Below are 19,498 nucleotides of genomic sequence, written 5' to 3' on the forward strand. Positions count from 1 at the left end.
TCTGGAAGCCACCAAAAAAAAAACAAACCCAAAACCTCTTACATTACTTTCGTCAATAAATAATTCAGAATAACACCAGCACCCTGGAATTGTTCTCCAGGGGCATGTCAAAGTCCCCTGGCTGTCTTAGAGCAAGGAACATGGTGCGACTTGCATCCACCTTCTCAGTGTCTCCAGACCTTTGGTGAACATCTTCTCACACCTGACCCTGAATTTCTGCAAAGTCCGAGCAGACCTTCAGTTGGCAGATCCTTAAGCAGTGGTACAGAATCAGAGAATCGCAGAATAATCTCAGTTAGAAGGGCCCCATAAGGATCATCGAATCCAACTTTGTAGGCAGTGGTTGCCAAACATCCCATGACTTTTCTGGTGCTGAGGCTAGCTGTCACAAAGTGGCTTACAACTGTGTAGAGTCTCCACTGTTCAGCAAAGAGCCACCACATCCAAAACATCTGCAGAAAACATCTGCCAGTGCTGTGCTAATTCTTGAACTATGCTTGGCAAAGGTCTTGTTGGCACAGACCAAAACTGTGCCATGAGCTATTCTAGCAGTGCGATTTTACAGTATAGCTGATGGTGTTTTGATGGCTTGATGCTGAGCCAGCTTAGTAGATTGGAGTGGCTTCCTCAGGATCTCTGAATTGAGGAAGTTGCTAGCTGCTTGTTGTGTTAGGTGATGGTTAGAGATAAAACAGAGCTTTTTCAGAACCTTGTTTTCAGGCTTCTTAAATCTGTAAGGGTGGACTCAACTAAAAGATGCCTCGATAAACAAATGGGTGCAGAGCAAGTCCAGCTCCTCTGAAATTCACCTACTGCCAGGCAGCTCCTCTTTAAAGAAATGACTTCTGATTCAAGTCCTGCTCCTTTTAGTTGATGCACCCTGACAGTGGGCAAGCAGCTTTAAGGCCAAGGCAGTTGATCTGGAGTTCAGAGAGTACGACACTGAAGAAGACATCCAAAGTGTTTTCATGCTCAAATCATCTTCTTAACTGACTCATCAGAGTTATTTTAGTTATATTAGGTTAGAGGAACATGATTATGATGTAGTGATAAAGCTTGTTTCTCCCAGGGAGTTTACTTGTGATATGTTTGTTCTCTTTGTATGTTCTATTTGTGGTGTGTATTTTTACTATGTAGATGATGCGATGTTAGAAGCTGCTTTCCACACAGTTTATTCTGAGATTGTATGCCATAACATTGCTTATACCGATATGAATATTACTTGAGCTTACATGAGAGAGAAATAGCTATCTCAACTGAGTAGTAAAACAGCTGATTACTTTCTGAAGCACCTCTTTAAATCAGAAATCTTCTCAATAAAATGACTTTTAAAAATCCTTTTAATATTAGAGCATACAATAGTTAATCACCTTCAAAAGCTGCAGGTCGGGTGGTAAAAGTAGGCAAATGTCCTTCTTTCCACTGGTATTTCATTGTTGTTTGAGTTCTAACTGCAGCTTTGGCTTAGCATTTTTAAATGCCTTCATTAATAATGAATTCACTGTGGTATTTTTTTATTTTTTTATTTTTTTTAGTAAAATTGAGAACAAACCCAGGATGTCAAAAGCCTCCTCTCAGTCTAGACTGCTTTTTTTTGTGTGTATGTGTGTGTGTGTGTATGGAGGCAGAACATTTGATGTCATTCCTGAATAATGCTGAACAATGTTTTATCCATCAGAGTTATCCAAATACAAGCAAAGGGCAACTCCATATTTCAGTGACCTTCTGACTAGTCCTTTTGCTGGAAGGTCAGCTCCACGTGATGTAGAAGTATGACACATTACAAAAAACAAAGTGCTGTAAGCACTCCCCACTCTACCTATCCTCTGGCATACATACACTAGCAATGACTTTGAACACATACCATTCCTTTCCCAGAGTGAAAAGAAAAAAAGAGACAAAAAAGAAAGTTTCAGTTTGCAGAACAGGTCAGTAAGTCTGGCAGTTCATTGCCAAAGTAAACAAAAAGCACTAGCCAGCCTTTTCTAATGGAAATCTATGTTTGGGGAACTGAATGCATTTTTTATTCACTGAAATGGACAGCCTGAGTTTTGGAGATGCTGAGTGGATGCAAACTCTGCATGTTTTTCATCCTCAAGAATCAGGCTTTGCTGTCTCTATGTGGAATGTAGTCACCCAAGTTTGACAGTTTTGGCTCTAAGGTTTAGCCTGACTGAAAACAAACTGGCTTCAAAACTGTAGGGGAGGTTAGCAGCAGCTGCTCAAACCCATGTATCCAAGGAAGTAAATTTTAAAATGTCAGATGGATTTCTTCTCATGAAGTCAACCATCAGTAAGAAGGAATGCAGGCGTACCTGTAAGAGTAAAACCAGACCACGTTCCTCTGCTTCTTGCTCAGACAATGTTTCTGATCACCCCTGCCCCCTGTCAGGGGCTCAGGTGTACTGATAAACTGGGAGCTGAGTCTTGTTCTGTTCATAACATCTAAGGTTTAAATATTGCTCTCTTCAGTTCTTAGCAGAGGAGATATGACCTGACATGATGATAATCTTTATATTATCTCTCTTCAAAATAATACTTGTATAGAAAGCAAAAGCTGTGCAAACTGTGGCACACTGGTAGAGCATTGCTGTAAGATGTTTGCAAAGCTTTCTGCATCATGGTGAAAAAATAAAGGTAGTTAGCAAGCTTTCCCATTGATTTGGTACTTTTGAAATTCAAAAGCTGAGAGCAGAATAAGTGAGCCTTTTGGATTTAAGTATGTGAAATTCTAGCATAACATTATCTTTCAGTAATGGAAAAAATAGAAATTAATATTAAAATGATTCCACATTCAAGAAGTGCAAATCTGTCTTCAAGTTCATTTAGCAAAGTGACATTTAAATTACTGTGAAGAATTGTGTGCGCTATATGTTATTTGTAATTTCACAACATGTTGGGATGAGATTGTCCTGGATTCAGCATGTGATTAAACTGATTATATACTGCATATACATGGTATGTTTCTTATTCAGTCACAGTCAAAATACCATTTACTTTTATTAATATAATAATTTAGGCATCATAAAAGAAATCTCAGTTAAATATTTTTTAATTTCTATTCACAGCCTCTCCATCTCAACAATATTAACGAATTCATTCCTCTCACCTAAAAGAAATTCTATTTTTCCCATCCCCATGATGGCTGACATCTGCTAGGATGACCCCTTGCACCTATGAGCAAAGCACAACTATGTACAAGTGAATGACAGACAGATGCTCCTCTCTAGTTGTAAAGAACTTTAAAAATATGCATGAGTGCAGAAGAGGGCACCAAATACTAACCAGCAAAGCCGACACTGTTTTTCTCTCCTTAACACCCATGCTGCATATATTTTCTTTACCTCACTCCCATCCTCTGCAGATGCATATGTGTCTTAATGCTCAAAATAGGTCTTATCATTTAAGTTTGAGTCCAGGAACGCTTAAATCCACCATCATTCAGGTTTGTTGACCTTCTTTTTATGCTCTGAAAGAAAGTGGGGAGACGGGGGTAGTTTGGCAAACAATCAACAAAAATATTAATATAACACTTGCTGGAATGGAGTGCATCTCCCCTGACCAACATATGTAGTGTTGGACAGCAGAGGTCAAAGCTACTAAACACAGACACCTATATTTCAGTTCCTGCTGTGTTTGCTGAGCTCAACCTGAGCATTATGCAGAAGACTTCTAATATAATGCTAAAACCATCGTAAGGTTAAAATAACAGCAGGAAATTCCAAAGTTAGGGTTTTAGAGGGTTTTAATGGGATTATAATGCACAAGTGTGTTCTGCATTTTTTATTCCTTCTGTAGTTACAACATATTATCTGTTACACATGCATTCTGACCCACTTTTTCCAAGTCAGAATTGAAGGTGTAGTCAAGGTTTTGTCACAGCAACCCAGGGACTATAAAGTACCATACAATGAGGATAAAGTGCATGGGCAGGGCAGAAAACAGAAGTAATGGCTGCTTTACCTGCCCGTGGAATTCCTGTTGTCACTGGTGACAGAATGAGATTCCTTCTTCATTCTTCTCTTTTTCTGGCCCTTTGTATGTTGCACTTTTTTGTATGCTGTGGCTGAATATCTATAGTCTGATCAATTCGTAACTCCCATGGAAAAAAAAGGAATCACAGATTACGAGTCCCTTTGGGCTTAGACAAGTGTGGCTTTCTTCAGGATTAGCAGAGCACTGAAATATGTGGGAATTAACTGCCTAGCTTGTGACGTATGAAAGCAGAGCTCTTAAACATGTGCAGAACGCTTTGTTTTGATGTCTAGGAAACTTCATGTTTGAAAGCAAAGTCAATGGCAGATATTGGACATGAAAGGCAGTTATGCTGTGCTTGTTCAGAGACTCAAGAAACAAGCAAACTAACTAATGTTTTTGGGAAAGAAAAAGTTATGAATCAGCAAACAAAAATATGTTTTTATGGAAATGCAGACAACTTCACTGGCATTAGAATATTTGTAACATTCAGTATGTGGGTGATTATTTTTATCTTCCTGTCTGTCAGTTTCTTTGTCTAAAAATATGTGCCCAAACAGACATGTAGAAATATATTCACACTTTTCCATACATGGGATTGAAATCTGTACAACACCTTTACATTGAATTTGCATGTTGTTATGTCTACGCCTACGTGTAACCCAGAGGTATGAAGACCTGGGGAACAACACGAGGGCTATTAAGTCAAAGTCAAGATCTTTCAAAATTTAGAAAATTCACATAACGTAGACATCTCTGTAGACTAACAGTTGTGCTTAGAGACCGCTGACACTAAAATCTTCAATAGAAAGTACCTATCTGTAGGGTTTTAATTCCAGTAACTCCTACATGACCACTGAGGGATTTCTGAGGGTCTCTTCCAGGCTTGAGAAGGTAAAGGATGTTCAGATAATACTCATGCAAGCATGACAACCAAATGATGGAAAGTTGAGTGTCACTCAAGTCTGTTTTCGTTGCTACTGAAAAATACTCTTTAGTTTGCAGATGGATTGTATTTTTTTATTCTCTTTTCAAGCTCCCACCTCGGTGCCTGTATTGATTCTGTGATTCAGTGATTGCAGCTGATGTGAACTGCTTGCTTAGATTTTCCTGGATGTTCGCTGTCTATTCCTAATCAACCCGTCACCTCTGCCTTTATTTGAATCTTGCACCTAATTGCCACATGAAGACATAGTTCCTGCACACCTATCACACTTCCAAATAAGCACTCTAAGCCTTTTCTTTAAGCTTCCACTTGGGAGGAATTCCCATCAGATATCTGCAAACTTATGTCATTCCCTGCTTTGAAAGCGCCCTGTTGCCTGCAACACACATGACAGCAATCAGACAACAGGTGCACCAGAGCTCCTGACCATGATGTTAAACAATGTTGGCTGACTTTCTCTGCATTTCCTTATCAACATCCATGTTCCCACTGATGGCTCCAGCTTTATCTTTTGTGGTTTGTTGGTGCAGCACCTCATCTTGCAGCACAATGTGTGTTCCAGATGCAAATATAAGACATCATACTGGGGCCAGATGGTCTTAGGCAACGGCAGTATTTCCTTCTGTGGTAGACAGTCTGCCATTTCCTTTGCTGGATCTTCAGGCTGCTGGTGGACGAGAAGAGGGCAAGTTCAGGTGCCTTTCCGACCCAAAGCACTGCACAGTGTGTTCCCAGGAACAGATGGGCGTGAAGGCTGAGGAGGGTCAGGTCACACTTTCTCACTGTTATAATGGCCTCTGGTCAATGAGAAAAGTTAAAGCTTCCCTTCACAGTGCTTTTTAGGAGCTCATTCTCAGATGAAGCAGCATCTACTTCATCCAGGCTGTGATTTGATGCTGTTGATCTCAAACCATTGACCTATATTCTGAGAAAATAGATTTGAACTGAATCTTTTACTACTACACTTCTCTCCGTTCTCAGCATTTTGAAGCTGAGTCACTTTTTTGTTTGCTGGAGGAAGATTAAACAAATAAACCCACCAACATTCAAGAAAGAGCACAAGGCATTGCAAGGCCATTCTTTCTTCCATTCTGGTTGTGTCATTCATGCAATTTAGTAGTGTTCCTGCATCAAAAATACTAGAATGGTTGCGACATTTTAACATTACAAAACTCTGAGCAGATTCTTGCTAGATAATTGTGAGATTTTTCCCATAGAGTGTCTGAGACATTGTGACAAATATTATGGAGGGAAATCCTGGCATTTTTAAGCTGCACTGCTACCATTACAGGAAATAAATGGAAGGGGGAAGACAAGAAAACCAGCCCAACAGCCAGCACTTGGAAAATCATTTGGTCGTCTGTTACAGTTGTGGAGTAACAGTGTCTTTCAGAAGCCTATACCTAGTTTATCACCCACAGATTTTGTTCTTGCTGTTCACAAAGTCAAAATGCTTCCAACAACTCATCCCAGAGCATGCATTTCATTTGTATCTAATTCTCAAAGATACTGGATTAAAACTAATTTGAAATGAATGATACCTGACTGCTGCAGTGCAAGCATCTGTAGCTAAGCCTTGGATCTCCTTTTGATTTGTTGTTTTGGCTGTGTGATAATCATATACAATGAAAAGATGTATTTCTTCTCTGTCTGTTCAGTATTCAGATTACATAGCTAGCCAAACGCAGTTGCCCAAACATCTTTACTTCTATGAAAAAATGCACTTAAGTGTGGGAAGCCCGGTCAGTTCATACAAAGAGACAAGTCATCTTCTCTGTTCTTTTCCTTAACCAGCGTAAGTTTTGTCTAAAACGATAATAGATGCAGACAAGGAGAAATAACTACTAGGCTTCTAGTTCAAAGGCCATAGAAATCAGTGAGACATCTTCCATTGCCTTCCATGGATCCTGGATTATATCCCAAAAGCTGACCTTTGGCTTAGCAAAGGCGGTTACTTACCTTTTGTTCAGTTTAATGATGTTTAATGAACTTGTCTGAGGCATGTTTGAGCAGTCCTAGGATGGCGTGAGCAGGAAATACGCTCAGCACGAATGTGATTTAAGGAGATAAAAGTTATCTGGCATTTTTTAAAGATTAGCTCACACCATCCTTTTTTTATTTTTTTCTTAATCCAGATGCAGTTAGCTGTTACAGTTGTGTTAGCCATCTGATACTATAGCCTTTGGCTGAAAACAGAAGCAATATGTATCACCACTGGTTTGTGTTTCCAGGAAAAAAAGAACGCTGTTTTTATGATCATCCATTCATTTGGTATCAAGCACATTTCACACATGAGTTAACTGGAGACCTGCAGTTGATATATTCTGTGGTAAGAAGAGGAGCTTTGTACGCTAATGGTAGAAGCAGAGATGTAGGGAGAAAGGTTGCATTTTCAGTGTAACTGAATATAATATCATTGGGTTTTTTAGCATTCTGTTCACAAAAGATTCTTTATTCAGTGACACAATGTCTGGTGTAACAAAATGTTTTGTAGTCCTTTCTGGTTTTGCAGTTCAAAGCAGAGAATATCTTCATCCATACTGTTCACTAAGCATTAAAACATTTGCACTTACCCTCACAGCAAACTACTGGTAACTTACTGTTACCATTATTGTATATTTACACACTTGAAAACAGCTTTTTACTTTATTCAAGTAGCAAATGCATGAGAGAAAAAAAAAAAAAAAGAAACAAAAAGAACAAGTAGTAGAGAACAGAAAAAAAACCATGAAGTTAGTAGGCACAGTGACTGTTCCTGAATCTTTCCAAAGAGACATAAAGTCTTTACAGGAAGAAAAGCAGTATTGTTGCCATACCACGCAGTAAGGGAGTCCCAGATCTCTGTGTGCTCAGTCTCCTAGAGTTAGGAGTTCAAACAGGGGGAATGGTTTTAAATTAAAAGAGAGGAGATCTAGATTAGGTACTGGGAGAAAGTTCTTTACTCAGAGAGTGGTGAGGCACTCACACAGAGAAACTGGGCATCCCTGGAGGTGCTCAAGGCCAAGTTGGATAGGGCCCTGGGCAGCCTGATCTGGTGGGGGATAGCCCTGCTCATAGTGTGGAGTAGGAGCTGGATGATTTTTAAGGTCTCTTCCAACCCAAGCCATTCCATGATGACTCCATGATCATTAGACGTGCAGTTAGGAAGTGATACAGCCCAAAAAGAATGCCCAGCTATTGACTTCTTAACAATGCTTGCATCATTTTTCTATAGGATAGATTACAGCTCCATCATTACTATCCATTAAATCATTCTCTACCCCCTCACTCACTCCCCCTACTCTATTTCAACCAAACAAACTTGTATTTCTAGCAGATTGATATGAGAGTCACAGAATCGCAGGATCAGAGAATCATAAGGGTTGAAAGGAATCTCTGGAAATCATATAGTCCAACCCCTTGCTAAAGTCCCCTCATTTCCCAGTTACGTCCATGATGACCTGTGGTTGAGAGGGTCACTAGTGCAGCTCAGGTCCCCAAAAAAACTGATTTAAATGAGGATTTTCCCTGTGCCTTGTGAATCAGCATGAGAGATGTCATACCCTCATGGCCCCCTGTCTGCACTTACTGCCTGGAGATTTACTCCGGGGCTGTTGGTGGCTAGGAGATGCACGTGGCCTTTTCCTCAGCTGTTACTCAGCTAAGATTGATCCTGCATTCCATGGTGTTCAAACACCCATCTATATCTTGTACATGTCATCCGTCTATTGTGCATTTTTGGTACCTGTCACCTCAGTATCTAAATCCCGAAGGAACAACTTAAGCAACTGCTGGGAAAGTGGAACTGGGAACAAACCACTAAGGAAGCTGGTAATCCAACCCACTGAGACATCTGAAACGCTTCCATGTAGGTATATGTGTGTATAAGTACTTGAATAGCTTAAAGGATCTGGGCTTAAGGGCTGATGTGACTGTGGCAAATAGCTCCTACATCACTTATGCTTTATTGAAAAAAAAAAAATACTAATAAGGTGTTAAATACGGAGAAGCTTCAGATATGCTACAAATATATATAGCTGCACAGGCTTCTCTGAGCAACAGTGAGTGATACCAGCTAATGTAGCTGCTCACATCTGCAAGAATGAGCAGATCATGTGGCCCAGTAATCCACACTCCTAAAACACCACTGGAAGCATATTCTAAGTATTAGGAGCTCACGTGATGGCAATGGGAATTTGCACTTAGGATTAGAAAAGCCTGCCACATAGCAGGCAGATGAGCAGACAGCTGGGTCCACTTTGTGCATTAAGATCTAATAGGTCATTCCGTGTCTCCACAGGTCAAACCATACAACTGGTTGTGAGAGGGGTCTTGTCAGGTGTTGTGCTGCAGTGCATGGGTGCACTTGCCCTCCTTGCTCCTTTCTGCTAGGCACAAGGGGAGGTAAGAGGTGAGCCCCCTGCCTAGCTCTGCTCCTCCCACAGCTGTGGGCTGCAAGACTGACACAGAGGTGAGACAGAGAGACAGACACATTTGGGACTGACGCACATGCTCTGTCCTTCCCATCACAGGGAAGGACATGACGCACATGTCCTTCACATCTAGCCCTGCAGTGGGCCGTGCCCCCTCCAAATGTTCAAGTCATTATGGCTTTGACAAATCCAAGATATATAGGAGGATCTCCAGGCAAAATTTGTACTTCCAGAAAACGAGATTCCTTTACCATCTGCAGCTAATTGTTTCATACCGTATTCTCCTCCCTCCTGCTGAGCCCATCACTTATGCTGGTTTTACACTGGAGTAGCTCCACTGCCTGCAGCATCTGGGCCTGCAGGAGGGACATGGGCATGAAGGAGCACCCATCACTGGGATGCGGCCCTAACCCAGGCTGTGATGAAGGGAAGGTTCTCGCTGTTCCTACACCAGGCCTGCAGGCTGGCACAGGAAGAGACCCAAAGCAAAGGGCTGCAGAAATGCGCTAGCTCACAAGCCAGCAGTGACTGGCAGCGTTTCTCCTCATTCGAAGTTAGAGAAAACTACAGAGCTCAGCAGCAATCTCAATTCTAGAGCCTCATTGAAACTCTAGACACACATATCTGACAGATACAACAGAGATTAATGAGGCATGGCCAGAAGTTTGATTTTTCTGTCAAGTGCTCCCATCCGTTTTTAATAAACAGAAGAACAACATAAACTCCAGTGCCTGCTCTCTGCCACTTAAACCAGGCAGGTTGCTTTTGGTGCCACGTGTCTGAGCTGGGTTTTGACTCTGGATCACTGACAAATGCTGTGGGGGAAGGATGGCATTTTTTCCCACCCACATTGTCCCTTTTGTGGGTACTTGTGATCAGTTTTGCTCCTCGTGTGGTGTTCTCTCCTCAGCATGGACTGTCTGGTGTTTTACCACTAAACTAAGTGTAATATTCTGTTTACAACTAAATGGGGTCAATTTAGTGGAGTTGGTGGGTTATCTGAGCACATAAGTACCTAAAAAGCCCACTGCTTTTTCTTTAAACAGCTCTCTGCGTGATTTTTATGGGGTTTTGGAATATGGCTTCCTCATCCCTTCCAAGTGCAGTAGGCTGAACCAGATAGCATGGAGCCCGAAGGCTATGTTTTATGCTTCCCGTGTTCCTGGTTACTTACATTACAATCAGGCATTGCTCTCATAAAATAATAATCAGTACATAGCCATCTGAATTTGTCAAGGATTCATGGCAAAGCAGTCCCTGAGGATCTTATGCCACATAAATGCATGTAAGAATTCCTCTGGTTTCATTTCTCAGAAAGCGTGATAGAAGCCACAAACAAAACAAGAGGTTATCGTAGAATGGTTTATACTCCGAGGCATTCATGGGAGGGAGAAAAGGCAGCATGAGCAAGCTGCCATAAATCTGACTGGCCACAGAATGTCACTCTCGCTCCATGCAAAAAAAACTAAAAGGAAATTTACCTGGTAATATAAAACCCGAGCCTTAAGGAAGCTCGGGAAGCTCTTTCCTTTCGAGGTCCTGCAAGCAAGTCCTGCAACTACTTTTTCTGTGAAGAAGGAAGAGTGAAAGATGCAGAGTGCCAGATGTCCACCCCATGTTGAGCCTGGCATGCACAGAAAGTCCCAGCCCTTTCTTCAGGACCTCAGCCTCCCCTTGAAACCACTTAGTTCCCAGCAGGATGCTGGCTGTGTGGGATGTCCTTCCTGTGTGGCTGTGAGATCAGGGCCACAGAAACATGGGGCGTGTTATTTCAAAAAAAGTTGGTCTTGAGAAGGAAGCATGAAATAAAGGCCGCCCTGTGAATGAAATTGTCCCTGACTTGATGCTACCTACAGCTGAAATTGCCATTAAATTTAACAAACCAGTGCTTAGCATTAATTACCCCTGAAAAGAAATCACCATCAGGAGGAAACGGTATAAAAAAAATAAACAAACAAACAAACAAAACAACAAAAAGTGCCACAAATCTTCTGGTTTTCAGTCAAGGCTTCACTTCAAGTAAGAAGAGGTCTGTGGCTTTCTCTGAGCCAAGACCTCAACTGGATCAGGAGACGAAGGCCACCCTTTCAATGGAGGGACCACACTGCCATGCCTTCTCAAAGTGATGCCAACAGCACCACGGCACCTCTCAGTTGTCTTTTGGAAAAAAACCATTCCTGATGTCCAAACTATGATATCAGAGACTAGGGCAGCAGAGCAGAGGTGATCTGACTGGAGAGCCACATCTTCTCCTTTCCAGCTTGATAGAGCTTCTCTGAAGCAGATGACAGAATTTGTAATGTATTGGTCTGTAGTCTGCTGGAAATACATCTCTACAGACTAGAAGAAGTGAAAGGAAATGGTTTTCTGCTCTTATTTTGCAAAGTTGCAAAAACTTTTTCTGACTTGGATTGGCCCCAAAAGTGGAAATCTTTGGGGGAAAAAGAATGGGTAAAGAATGAAATACAAAATTTGGATCTGAAAGAACCTCATTCTGAAAAGTTTGCCTTTGGTAAGCTTTGAAGTGTTTTGACTTAAGTGTTTTTGTTTTTGACATTTTTAGAGTAAATTTACTTAGATTTCAAAACAGAAGCTTACTTCCAGCCTAAAAATTACATCTTTTCTTTTGAAAGTACAGAAAGAGAATATTTTGATCATTTTAAAAACATTTCTCAATTGTGTGTGAATATGGCATATTCATTAAAAAAAAAAATCCCCTCCTCCCCAAGGCTTTGATTTTGACAAAACCACATTTTTCAGTGAAAAACATTTCCCAGAACACTTCCCAATTTTCTGTGATATTTACATCTGTTCTTCTCTGAGAAAGTGTCACAGCTGTAGATCAACAGGAATCACACAGCACACAGTTGATTTGTGGTCAAAGTCATATTTCTAAATCAACTCGCATTTAAGAGTAGTGAATAGTACATGTCCATATACCATCAATGTATCATAAGGATTTTGTGCGCTTGTATATTTTTTACATTTCTTCTGCATAATTATACACGATTCATGTGTAATTGTCATTTTTACAATTATTTTACATAATTACATGTTACTAAGCTGAAATTTGGGCAGAGTTAAAGATTGCGAGCCAGATCCTCAATGTTTCACAGTGTTTCAGGTGCCTACCCTGATGCCATCGTCTGTCTCAGGAGCTGGGCAAATTGGTTCTGAAGGGACTCCTGTCCTCCAAAAATAGGACAACCCTACAGCGATACAGGGCTGTTAAGTAGCAAGGAAAAGGAAATAGTCTCTGCTACTCATGTCCTGAGCTGCGGCTTTAGGCTTATTGCTGTTCTACATGATCCAGAGACGTGGAGCATCCAAGGAACCAGAAAAAAATTGGCAGAAGTTTGTTCACCTACTTCCGTCCCTGCTTTGCCTTCAACTCCAGCCCCAAACCACAGGCACTCAGGTGCAAGCCCACTCACCAAGGGGCTTCTGTTTCATCACACAGTATTGATTCCTCTGGCAAAAAATCAGAATTTGCAATGCACTTGGGAAATCACAGGAGGAGTGGCCCAGAAGGCTGTGACGATGCAGTGTTTTCTCCACCATCACCTTCAGCAGGATAATTTCTACTGTGGAGGCAAAGACTAAAGCCAAGTTTACCTCCCCAGCTTCTCCAGCACCCACTTTCTGGCTTCTTTTCTGCTCCTCTGGGGGAAGTGAGAGGTGTTTGGGCTGGATGCACGCACACACCCTGATGTGTTTCAAGAGACATGGTGGGCCCATTAACAGTTCCTACCTGTTTCCAGGCTGGCAGGGGGAGGCTGAATAGCTCGCTTCATGGGCCTGATGTGATTTATGTAAATCATAAAAGGCGGCGCGGTGACCTCGCGTGTGCCCAGCACTCCCCATGCACGTCCCCGGGCAGCGGGGCTCGTATTTATAAACAGTGCCATATTCATGGCAGTGTAACCTGCTCTATTCACTCTGCCAGCGCAGGGCGGCCGCCACACAAATGAAATATTATTCCCTGCTGTGTGCACTGCGTTTTTCCGTCGGCTGTGTGTTTTCTTTCATGCTCTGCCCTCGCTGACGGTGAAGTTGTCAGCTGCTCTCCCCAGGCAGGGGCTGGGGCAGGGGGATGCTTTTGCTGCCATTTCCAGGGAAGCACGGTGACCCCAGCGGGGAAAGGAGTTCGGCCTGCTCTGGGGAATGAGGCACCTGGCTGTAGCTGAGCCAGATGGAGTGTTCTACCAAAGCCATCTCTCCTACGTTGTTTTAAGATGTTTTTAATTCAGCCTCCGAAGAGCTCATTTTGGCTCATGGATTAAGAGAAAAATATCTGCTCTCCCAAAATAATCACAGTAATGAACTCAATAATAAAAACAGCGTATCACCCTTCTGTTGTTTTGTTGGTTTTTTTTTCTATTCATATTTTCTTTTTGCCACTAATTAAAAAAGAAGCAAGGAAGTCTTAATGCTTTTCAAAATATCTTGTTTAAGGTTGTGTCTGGTTTGTTATCTCCCCAGCTTCTGCTGTTTTGAAAATGCCATTTCTCTTTTGAATTTTCTCATCGAGATGTTTATGGTAAATATTAACTGACGAACAAGTCAGGAAAATCAATAGCTGGAACCCTGTCAGTCTCAAAGGAGGCTGCGTGAACTCCTCGGCCCAAAGCTCCAGAGGAGAAAGAGCTCTCTATTGGCTTTACTGATGGTAAGGGAACAGCGTCTTATAAAAACCTCTATTCCTGCAAACTGCAGATGTGTGCTTCCTCCAGTGGCAATTGGACTGCATCTAAACCACAGAGCCCAGCATGCTGCCTGGCTCATGGGTTTGGATGCAGGTTCTGGCTGTATCCTGACTGTGTGTGGGGATGGGACCTGTGCACGAAACCCTTCCTCCTCCTCCTGCCCCCAGCCCTGCAGCACGCCTGCAGTGATGGCTGTGTGGAGTGGAGAGAGGGCGCGTCTGGGAGCAGAGCTGCAGTTTGCCTCTGCAACCCAGGCTTGGTGCACATGGCAAAGCGTGCTGAGGGGACTGCTATTCCAGGACGGGGGGTAAAGGGGAATCTGGAAAACTTGCTCAGGAAAAGTGTTTTTCATGTTATGTGCTCACATATCCTATTACCTGGCCTCCCAGGTTCGCAGCTGCGTTTGCTTTTCCCTCGTAAAGATTTCCTTTTCTGATGTTCTTCCCCGTGTGTGTATTGCGGGGGGAGGATTTCAGCATTCAGAAAGGCTGCAGTCTGCCTCCCATTTTCTGGTTGAGATTGCAAGGCAGTTTGTCAAAATGCACTTGTTGAAACACGGGTCCTTCTGCTTCTCCCCATCTTTCAGAAGGCTTTTAGGAAGGGGCTGATTCTTTCAGTCTTCTTCATGGTAAACAGCACTTTTTTCCTAGAGTCAGTTGGGTTGCTTACGCACACTCACAGCAAATAGAGGCAGCAGAATCTGGCTGTATATTATTAAAGTATATAATTAATTATTTCAAAAATCAAAGCAGCACTGAAATGAAAAATAGCTACTCTGAACCAAAGGGAAATATAGCTGGGGTACCCTCCATATTTTGTTTGATATTTTGGAAAATATCAGTATTTTCTTTGGTTTCTAGCTGAGGAACTAAGACCGCATTGTAATGCTTACAGGATGGATTTCCTGCTCTCACTCGAGGGGTTTCCCCTATAAAGTTTGCTAGGAAGTGTGTTGAGCCTCATTAACTCCCATCTTGCTGCTGAAGCAGGGCTGGAGACTTTTGGAGCTGTGTATTTGGCAGCGCTATCCCAGCTGCAGGGGCAGCAGTCAGGAGTACAGCAAGGTGATGGGAACAAAGCAAAACACCTCAGATATGATTACAGGAGGATGTTTGCCTCCAGAAACACGTACTGTATCGCATTCATTTTACATGTCAGTACATAACATCGGATTTTTTTTCCAAAATCAGACAGGACTGAGATGAGTACTAAGCTATCCTTAGCGTAGCTTGACTTTTTTTTCCTATTACATTTATTTCCACTGTCCACAAAATCACCATATCTCAGTAGATCTTAGAAAAAAATATTCTGGTCTCACTCTGTGCTGATGCTGTGCATTTATTCTCCAACTCACTGCTGGGATAGCCCACGCCCATGGCTCCAGGTGGTAGCAATACAGAGCACCCTGAAAGAAATGATGGATCCAAATGTTCTCCTTGGAGTTCTGTGGGGGTATGGGAAGATGCAGAAGGAAGTTATCCCAAGTGCCTATGCAGGTTGGGCAGAGAATGGCTTGGGAGCAGCCCTGAGGAGAAGGTCTGGGGAGTGTCAGTGAAACATTCAACATGAGTCAGCAATGTGCACCTGCAGCCCAGAAGGTCAACCATATCCTGGGTTGCAACAACAGAAGTGTGACCAGCAGGTTGAGGGAAGTGATTCTGCCCCTCTCCTCTGCTCTCCTAAGACCCCACCAAGAGTACTGCATCCAGTTCTGGGGCCCCCAACACAAGAAGGGCAAGGAGCTGTTGGGGAAGAGGAGGGCCACAAAGATGAGCAGAGGGCTGGAGCACCTCCCCTACAGGGACAAGCTGAGAGAGCTGGAGCTCTTCAGCCTGGAGAAGAGAAGGATCCAAGGAGACCTTACAGTGGTCTTCCTGTACCTGAAGGGGCCTACAGGAAAGCTGGGGAGGAAATTTTATAAGGGCAGGAGCGACAGGATGAGGGGAAGCAGCTTTAAACTGGAAGAGGGTAGATTTAGACTAGATATGAGGAGGGAATTCTTTACTGTGAGGGTGGTGAGACGCTGGAACGGGTTGCCCAGTGAGGTTGTGTATTCCCCCTCCCTGGAAGCATTCAAAGCCAGGCTAGATGGGGCTTTGAGCAACCTGGTCTAGAGGGAGGTGTCCCTGCTTGTAGCAGGGGGGTTGGAACTAGGTGATCTTAAAGGTCCCTTCTAACCCAAACCATTCTATGATTCTGGATGTAAACTTTCCCAGTGGGAGTACTTTTGCAGCACTTTTTATATGGGGAGGGAGAAGACTGAGGAAAAATTGCTCTCTTGTGACTTGTCTGCCTCATGATGCAGCAACACTTTATAACACCCAAAATTCTGCTGAGAATGCCGTGTACACTACTCTGCTCAAAAGATAATAGCACGGAATTGATGTCTATCAACACAGGCTTTAACCTTTGAGTCCTGAGGGACCACTGGGATCTACGTCTGAAGAGCACCCGTAGGACCAGGGCACACATTTGCAGGTGCAAATCAGTGCATGCAACTACAGACCACGAATGTGCAAATGTCACGCTCTGATCTTTCACACTGCCACCCACCAGGCTGCAGACAGAAACCCAGGCACCATGCAAAGGCCTGTGAAAACCTGCACTCCTAATTGTTTAGCAGCTTGCCAGACAGAAGATGCGTGTCCTCCTGCTTCTGTGATGTGCATTAGCATTTTCTGGCTGGGTTAGGATGCTGCTTCTTCCTGACAGTTTCAGAGCCCGAGTGAGACCTCACTGTCCATGTGCTCCCCATCCTGATACATTACAAACCTCCCGTGGAGGTGGATGGACGGTTTTAGATCACGACATTGCCTGCCTTCTTTTAGCTTTACACATTCCCAAAGACCTGTAATATTTACCAACAAGAATCTCTCCTCAGTCTAATCCAGTTCACATGAATATCACATAAGGCTTCCTCTTGCAAGCGGCAGCCTTAAGATGTAATGCTTGTTTTTGTGCTTGCTGTCTTCCTTCCCTTGTCCTCATTTTGCCTTCAAAGGGGCTGTCAGTGCGAGGGGGCTAAAAGGCGTGGGTCCTGGCATGGCTCCTGCCTGAATTAACGTATGTGAGAGCATAGCTGAACATTTGCTACCCAGAGAGCGTGCAGCACAGTGACTGCGTTTATTAAACATGTCAGTGTAATTTCCAAGCTCCAGCACTGCCACGGCACTGTGAGAGTAGGCTTGTATTCCTGTACGAGTCCGGCTTGTCTGCCAACATGTCTACCCTTTCTGCAGGTGTATGCGTTACAGCCCAAGGCAAAAATATCCATGCCTTCCCCAAAGATCTCATGGTGCTTCTGCGGACCAGATGGTTCCAATTTGAGGCCTACACTCGGTGATGTAGCTGTATTGAGTTTCTTCCCTGAAACCAACAAAACCTGCTTTAGCATTTTGCTTGGATTAAAATATTTGTCCCTTTTTTCACAGGGCAGAAGAGGGACTCCTGAAGCCACTGAAGGAAGGAAATCATTACAGGGTTCTACAGAAGTAGGTCATGTGCTACAGCTGCTCATAGTTTAAGAGGAAGAAACATGGGACCTCAAACATGGAACATGACTCCTTCAAAATGCTTGAGAGCAACCCAAGAAAAACATCCTCAGAGGCTTATTTAATAAACATTATCTATAATAGTCTCAATGTGTGCTCAAGTTTCCTTAGGAGTTTGCACCTACTTCCCAGAGCTAACAAGATTCCAAAATAGAGCACAGAATAATTTAATGAAAAGGATTTAATAGTTTGTGTTAAAGCTAATATGGTCCATTAGGAGCTGTCATTTTATAAACAATGAAGATATGTTACCCCTCTATCACTGCAAAGCCATTCCAAGCGAGGTTTGTAAACAGTAATGATCTACAGAACACGCACAAAAGACAATTAGAGACACATTTGAAAAATGTGCTTTCCCTCCCATTTGATTTCTTTTTAAATAAACCTAAAAGTAGCATATATGTATGTAGATGGATATATGCATAGCATAAAGACCGCGTATATATGTGGATGTATGTGGATGTGGATTTCATTAGCAATCATACAATGTTCATTAACTTGAAAGCACTGCCATTTCCACAGCCCCAAAAATGCCTAAAGTGAACTGTTAAATCAACTGAAAAGTTTTTAATTATAATCAAAGTGTCACTTCACTGCAGCTTTTTTTTTTCCAGCAAACTAACACTTTTGTGAAGGGTCAAACTTCTTTCTTTAATAACTATGAACACAAAAGATGACAAACCAAAATTGTCCCAATTTCAAAGTGCAGAGTTTATTTCTTCACAATAAGACTTAATGTAACTGCAAAACATTTACGTAAGTTAAAAGGGCCTTCTCTAAGGCTTGAAAGTGCTCTTAATTGATCCTATTTCCCAGCAGTGTGATCCCAGAGGATGACAGAGCTGCACAAGGCTGAGGAGAGACACTGCAAGGGCACAGACCAATCCGTACATCCCTCTCACCTGTGCAACTGGCCTGTGTGAAAATGATATCACTGCTGCTTGCTGGAACTTTTTTCCAGGCTCTCTTTTAGAGGACACCTCAGTGTCCTGGGAAAGGAATGATATACAACCATGAGTGGTTCTTATGTTCCAGCTGTTCTCCAGGGTCACCATAATCCCCCTAGAGCTGGTAGGGTAAACACAGCTAAAAGCAGCCCAAGAACGAGAAGGACAAAAGATCTGCCCAGTCCAGATCCTCCTCCACTCCCCACACCCCAGTTTTTTGGAAGCCAGGCAAGAATGAAGTATGAGAGAAATCAGACCTAATGACTGCAGGGGAGTTACTTCTGCTGTACAGTGAGGTAAGTGTTTGGAAAATCAGATCCATAAAATGCCTTTATTTCTTATTACTACATGATCTAGAAGCAGATGGAATAGTCAAAAGATGACTAACTTCGTAAAAGAAAATGGATACAACCTTATTATTTATAAAGTGAACTGCTCATTAAAGAGCACAACTTTTTCAAACGGCATTTAGATTCTTACTTAAGAAAACAGACAAGAGGGAAACTTCAGACTGGGGTTGCTCTGTTCTCCTTTTACCTTATAAAAATTTATCTCAGCTACTTCTGCAAGGTTTGTGCAGTGTCTTAGGGCTACCAGGTGCACGAAAGCCACATACATGGAAATCCTGCTAAAAAGCTGAGTAGAAACATGTATAAAGAGACTGAATCAAATCTGAGTAAGCAGATGCAGCAAGTCGTAAACAGGCTTTTCAGAAAGTTCTGTTACTCCATTTATTTTGCTGTTTTATTTTTTTATAAATGGTCTGCTTTTATCTGAATGCAGGGCTGGGCTGAGAGCAGACATTGAAAAAGACAAAAGATCCTACTTCAAATCCCATATAAACCATAGAGAAAATGAGGCAACATTTTCTGTTTCTTCACATGACAGCAACACCAAAAAAATGTGGGAAAAAATACAAATGTGCTGTTTGGATATTCCCTTCTTTCCTATAACATGTTTA

This window comes from Lagopus leucura, unplaced genomic scaffold, assembly GCF_019238085.1.
Source record: "Lagopus leucura isolate 7727_CA_CO unplaced genomic scaffold, USGS_WTPT01 Super-Scaffold_100001, whole genome shotgun sequence".
NCBI lineage: Eukaryota > Metazoa > Chordata > Aves > Galliformes > Phasianidae > Lagopus > Lagopus leucura.